Below are 6930 nucleotides of genomic sequence, written 5' to 3' on the forward strand. Positions count from 1 at the left end.
ATTGCTAGCCTCTCTAGTGTCGCGCAACTTTCGTCGGTGCACAAACCCACCATATACCTTTCTCAAAACAGACACTATACCTACCTATTATGGCATTTTCATAGCCATTCCGAGATATATTGCCAGACAACTCCCATCGTTCCGTCTCATGACTTGTGCTGTCACTTTCATATTGGCATTGCATGATCGTAAGATAGCTAGCGAGATGTTTCAACATCATACGCTAAGCTAGATCGTTGCACATCCCGGTACACTGTTGGAGGAATTTCCTATAGAGTCATCATTGTTCTAAGTATTGAGTTGTGAGTAAATAAAAGTGTGATGATCATCATTATTAGAGCATTGTCCCATGTGAGGAAATAAAAAAAAGGCCAAAGATGCCCACCAAAAAAATGAAAAGAGGCCAAAGAGCCCAAACAAAAAAAGAGAAAAAGAGAGAAGGGACAATGCTACTATCTTTTGCCATACTTGTGCTTCAAAATAGCACCATGTTCTTCATGATAGAGAGTCTCTTGTTTTGACACTTCCATATACTAGTGGGAATTTTCATTATATAACTTGGCTTGTATATTCCAATGACGGGCTTCCTCAAAATTGCCCTAGGTCTTCGTGAGCAAGCAAGTTGGGTGCACACCCACTAGTTCTCCTTTTGAGCTTTCACACACTTATAGCTCTAAGTGCATCCGTTGCATGGTAATCCCTACTCATTCACATTGATATCTATTGATGGGCATCTCCATAGCCCATTAATACGCCAAGTCAATGTGACCATCTCCTCCTTTTTGCCTCACAACCTCCACTACACTCTATTCCACCTATAGTGCTATATCCATGCCTCACACTCATGTATTGCGTGAGAGTTGAAAAAGTTTGAGAAAGTAAGAGTCGAAAACAATTACTTGGCCAATACGGGATTGTGCATGATTTAAATTCGTTGTGTGGGGATGATGGAGCATAGCCAGACTATATGATTTTGTAGGGATAACTTTCTTTGGCCTTGTTACTTCAAAAGTTCATTGTCACTTTGCTAGTATGCTTGAAGTATTATTGTTTTCATGTCAATAGTAAACTATTGTTTTGAATCTTACGGATCTGAACATTCATGCCAGAAGAAATAAGTTACAAAGGACAAATATGTTAGGTAGCATTCCGCATCAAAAATCCAGTCTTTATCACTTCCCTACTCGAGGACGAGCATGAGTTAAGCTTGGGGATGCTTGGTACGTCTCCAACGTATCTATAATCTTTGATGGTTCCATGCTATTATCTTGTCAACTTTGGATGTTTTGTATGCATGAATATGCTATTTTATATATTTTTTGGGACTAACCTACTAACTCAGTGCTAAGTGCCAGTTTCTGTTGTTTTTGTGTTTTTGACCTTTTTCAGAGAAGAATATTAAACGAAGTCCAAACGGAGTAAAACCTGCAGAATGATTTTTTCCATAACACAAGATACACACGGGACTTGAGAACCAAGGCAAAGGACCTTGGGGGGATGTCACAAGCCCCCTAGCCGCGACCTGGGGGGGCGCCTAGAAGGCTTGTGGCCTCCCGTGGCTCATTTGCCCTACTTCTTCCACCTATAAATTCTCTAAAAATCCAAAACCACGAGAGAGAGCCATGAAAATACTTTTCCGCCGCCGCAAGCTTCTGTCTCCGCAAGATCCCATCTGGGGACCGTTCTGGTGCACTGCCGGAGGGTGGATTCGGACACGGAGGGCTTCTTCATCAACATCATTGCCTCTCCGATGATGCGTGGGTAGTTCACCACAAACCTTCGGGTCCATAGCTAGTAGCTAGATGGCTTCTTCTCTCTCTTGGATCTTCAATACAAAGTTCTCCATGATCTTCATGCAGATCTATCCGATGTAATCTTCTTTTGCGGTGCGTTTGTCGAGATCCGATGAATTATGGATTTATGATCAGATTATCTATGAATATTATTTGAGTCTCCTCTAATCTCTTATATGCATGATTTCGTATCCTTGTAATTCTCTTCGAGTTGTGGGTTTCGTTTGGCCAACTTGATCTATAATTCTTGCAATGGGAGAAGTGCTTGGTTTTGGGTTCATACCGTGTGGTGTCCTCACCTAGTGACAGAAGGGGTAGCGAGGCACACATCATGTTGTTGCCATCAAGGGTAAAAAGATGGGGTTTATATCATATTGCGTGAATCTATCCCTCTACATCATGTCATCTTGCTTAAGGCCTTACTTCGTTTGTTATGAACTTAATACACTAGATGCATGTTGGATAGCGGTCGATGTGTGGAGTAATAGTAGTAGATGCATACAGTATCGGTCTACTTGTCTCAGACATGATGCCCATGTGTATGATCATTGCCTTAGATATCATCATGACTTTGCATGATTCTATCAATTGCTCGACAGTAATTCGTTCACCCACCGTAATACTTGCTTTCATGAGAGAAGCCTTTAGTGAACACTATGGCCCCCGGGTCTACTTTACATCATATTTTCAGATCTACACTTTTACTTTGTTGCACTTTCCACCTTCAGATCTCACCTTGCAAATAATCGTGAAGGGATTGACAACCCCTTTATAGCGTTGGGTGCAAGTTTGTTTGTTTTTGCGCAGGTACATTGGTGCCTCGTCTTGATGCTCCTACTGGATTGATACCTTGGTTCTCAAACTGAGGGAAATACTTACTGCTAGTATGTTGCATCACCCTTTCCTCTTCAATGAAAAACCAACGCAAGCTCAAGAGGTAGCACTCCCACGCATGTGTGACCTTCTTCTTCCTCTCCACCTTCTTCTTCCTCTACACCACATCACTTCCTCACTTCACCATCCACAACTCCACCACCCCACCATGGCTCCTCCAAACGAACAAAAAACTACCGCTTCGCACAAAATGAGATCGTAGGCCGGTGGACATGGGTAGGATGCATTGATTCATCGGATTGAATAGGAATATGGGCGGAGGATGGAGGAGATAGGAGGGGGGGCAAAATGAGGGAAGAAAAACGAGAGAGAGAAGAGGAACCAAGAAATGAGGAGGAAGAAGGCTCAGCAGGGCTTATCCACGGGCTCTTCGGCCTCCCGGAGGCCGATGGGCCCTGTTCGGCCATCCCCAGGCCGAGAGGCCGACTTCGGCCTCCCACAGGCCGACAGGTCCCCCGTTGGCCCACCAGAGGCTAACGGGGTGCTATTTTGACATTTTTAAAAATGCACATATGCTTTTCGAATTTATTATAATATATGTAGTATTTTTGAAAAAAATCCAAGAAAAGCTTCAACCGTTGTGAAAAATGTTTTGATCGGAATGGGGAAAAACTTCAACCATGGCAGAAAAGCTTCATCCGGCATGAAAAAAAGCTTCAACCGCTGTGAAAAAAAATGTTTCGATCGGAATGGAAAAAATTTTCAACCATGATAAAAAAATCTTCATCCAACGTGAAAAAAATCTTCAACCAACATCAAGAAAAGCTACAACCGGTGTGAAAAATGTTTCGATCGGAATGGAAAAAAACGTCAACCATGACAGAAAAGCTTCGTTTGGCGTGAAAAAAAGCTTCCACCGGTATGAAAAAAGCTTCCACCATGAAACTTCGAAAAACAAGCGTTGGCGAGAGCTACAACTAGCGTTGACGAGAGCTACAAGTGGCTATGGAAAGAAGCTTCAACCGGTTGTTGCTCCGGCGTGGCCGGGACCGACGAGGCAGGTAGAGTTCCGGTGGCGTAGATCCGAGAAGATCTGACTAGCGGCGAGGGGGATCTTGCAGTGGTTCATGAGAAGTGGGGAGGAGAGAAGCCTCTTGTGGAAGAAGAAGAGAGGAAAGAGTGGTCTAGCACGGTGGAAAAGGATAAGATGGGGATGTGTGGTCAGCAGCGTGCATGTAGCTTAGTAGTGAGTGTTGCGTGAGCGAGCGAGCGGTGCGAACAGACCAGCGTACATCGTTTCTTGAACAATTACCCGCGGGAGTGGTACATCATAGTTTGTAATCCTTAGAGTCCTCCCCTCCCCTATCGCGACCCTCTAGGGTTCTCCCCTGCTGTCGCCGACAGAGCTCGCCCAGAGCCCCATCCCCCTCCCCCACCCTTCCCTCCCACGGCGGCCGGGCCGCGCCCTCCCGCCTCCCGCCCACTCGCCCCTCCCTCCCTCCTCTCGCCATCGCCGGTGCGGTGCGCCGGCCCTTGGTCGGGTGGCTCAGGTGGTGCGGGGCAACGCGGAGCCTGGTGGTGCATCTCGGCGGTAGCGGCCTGGCACGGCGGCGGGGCTCCCCCTGGTGCGGCGTGGATGGTCTCGGTGGCGATGAAGCTGCCGTTGGTGGCTGATATGTCTCCAACGTATCTATAATTTTTGATGGTTCCATGCTATTATCTTGTCAACTTTGGATGTTTTATATGCATGAATATGATATTTTATATATTTTTTGGGACTAACCTATTAACTCAATGCCAAGTGTTAGTTTCTGTTTTTCCGTGTTTTTGACCCTTTTTCAGACGGAGTCCAAATGGAATAAAACTTTATGATGATTTGTTTTGGACCAAAAGAGACCCCCCGAAGGTTTGGAAGAAGGCCAGAAGAGCCACGAGGGAGTCACAAGCCCGGGAGGCGCGACCCCGCCCCTAGGCCGCACCTACCAGGCTTGTGACCTCCTCGTGGGCCCAACCGCCGTAATTCCACCACCATAAATTCCTATAAATTCAGAAACCCCCAAAAAGAAACCTAGATCGGGAGTTCCGTCGCCGCAAGCCTCTGTAGCCACCAAAAACCAATCTGGAGCCCGTTCCGGCACCCTGCCGGAGAAGGAATCCATCTCCGGTGGCCATCTTCATCACCCCGACGATCTCCATGACGAGGACGGAGTAGTTATCCCTCGGGGCTGAGGGTATGTACCAGTAGCTATGTGTTTGATCTCTCTCTCTCGTGTTCTTGAGATGTCTTGATCTCGATGTACCGCGGGCTTTGCTACTATAGTTGGATCTTATGATGTTCTTCCCCCTCTCCCTTCTTGTAATGAATTGATTTTCCCCTTTGAAGTTATCTTATCGGATTGAGTCTTTGAGAACACTTGATGTATGTCTTGCACGTGTCTATCTGTGGTGATCAACTTGCGGGTTTGTGACATTGGGAACCTATGCATATGGGTTGGCACACATTTGGATACTCATGTGAGTACTCGATGTATGTTTTGGTGATCAACTTGCGGGTTTCGTGACATTGGGAACCTATGCATATGGGTTGGCACACATTTTGACTCTCCGGTAGAAACTTCGGTGCACTCTTTGAAGTTCTATGTGTTGGTTGAATAGATGATTCCAAGATTGTGTGATGCATATCGTATAATCATGCCCACGGATACTTGAGGTGACAATGGAGAATCTAGGTGACATTAGGGTCTTGGTTGATATGTATCTTAAGGTGTTATTCTAGTACGAACTCTATGATGGATCGAATGGAAAGAATAGCTTCGTGTTATTTTACTACGGACTCTTGAATAGATTGATCAGAAAGAATAACTTTGTGGTGGTTTCGTACCTGACAATAATCTCTTCGTTTGTTCTCCGCTATTAGTGACGCTTTGTTGCATGTTGAGGGCTAGTTATATGATCCAATTATGTTATCATTGTTGAGAGAACTTCACTAGTGAAAGTATGAACCCTAGGTCTTGTTTCCACGCATTGCAATACCGTTCGTGCTCACTTTTGTTACTAGTTACCTTGCTGTTTTTGTAATTTCAGATTACAGAAACCTATATCTACCATCCTTTTTGCACTTGTATCACCATCTCTTCGCCGAACTAGTGCACCTATACAACTTACCATTGTATTGGGTGTGTTGAGGACACAAGAGACTCTTTGTTATTTGGTTGCAGGGTTGCTTGAGAGAGACCATCTTCATCCTACGCCTCCCGCGGATTGATAAACCTTAGGTCACCCACTTGAGGGAAAATTGCTACTGTCCTACAAACCTCCGCACTTGGAGGCCCAACAACGTCTACAAGGAGAAGGTTGCGTAGTAGACATCAGTGGCTAGGCGGTGGCGGCGGCGCTCCGGCCCTACATGCCAAGATCGGGCCCGGGGGATGATAGCGTTGACGCTACACCACAACAACGTGATGATGGGAGTTTCACCGGCTTGTCCATGCCCGACTGAGCTTTTGGGCTGCATGAGGGTAGCGGCGGTGGCGGCCTACGTGCAGCAGCACGGCGGCGGGGATTTTACGATCCATGGGACTTGGCCGACGCTCGGTCGGGCCTATCTGGCCTGGTGTGTCCTGACTACTATGTTCGGTCGGCACCCGCCGGTGGTGGTAGAGGACGTCCTTGGGGTGGCTGCATTGTTACCGCCCTCCGGTTCCAATGGTTCGGTGTGTTATCATCGACGTGTCCGGATGACGACTGTCTTGGACGGGTGGTCCCCTCCTGCGTGGTTGTCCTCCTGTCAGATCTTTTCTTCGGGTGGTTCGCCTGAGACTGACCGGCCTTGCTACGTTGGCCATGGTGAGATGATGATGGTGATTGCAAGACCGTTGTGGCGTTTGTTGGTGGATGGCATGCTTGGTGGAGCGTGTGTGATGGTCCGGGAGGTGGTGGTTTGGGGGTCGGGAGAAATCCTTGTCTTTTGACACCGGCACGGTGATGCTTGAGAGTGTCACCCTTCCTTCTGAAGGGTTTCGGGTGTTCCTCCTCCCCGCGCCACGGAGCATACCAGGGGAAACCCTAGGACATGTCCGGGCAGCAGTGTCGTCGTCGCCATTATCCTTCTTGGAGGTGCTACTTGGTACGCGATGGATCAAGGTGCTTGGATCATGGAGGGAGTATTCCGGAGGAGACGCAATGGTTGCGGGTCATTATTGTTTTCGTTAAGTTGTCTGTGTTGGCATTGTTTTCTCTTTCTTTTCTTTTGGGCGTGGATGTGCTGTTTGCCCCAGCAGTGGTTTTCATGTTGTATCATGTG

This window comes from Hordeum vulgare, chromosome 6H (assembly GCF_904849725.1).
Source record: "Hordeum vulgare subsp. vulgare chromosome 6H, MorexV3_pseudomolecules_assembly, whole genome shotgun sequence".
Classification (NCBI taxonomy): domain Eukaryota; kingdom Viridiplantae; phylum Streptophyta; class Magnoliopsida; order Poales; family Poaceae; genus Hordeum; species Hordeum vulgare.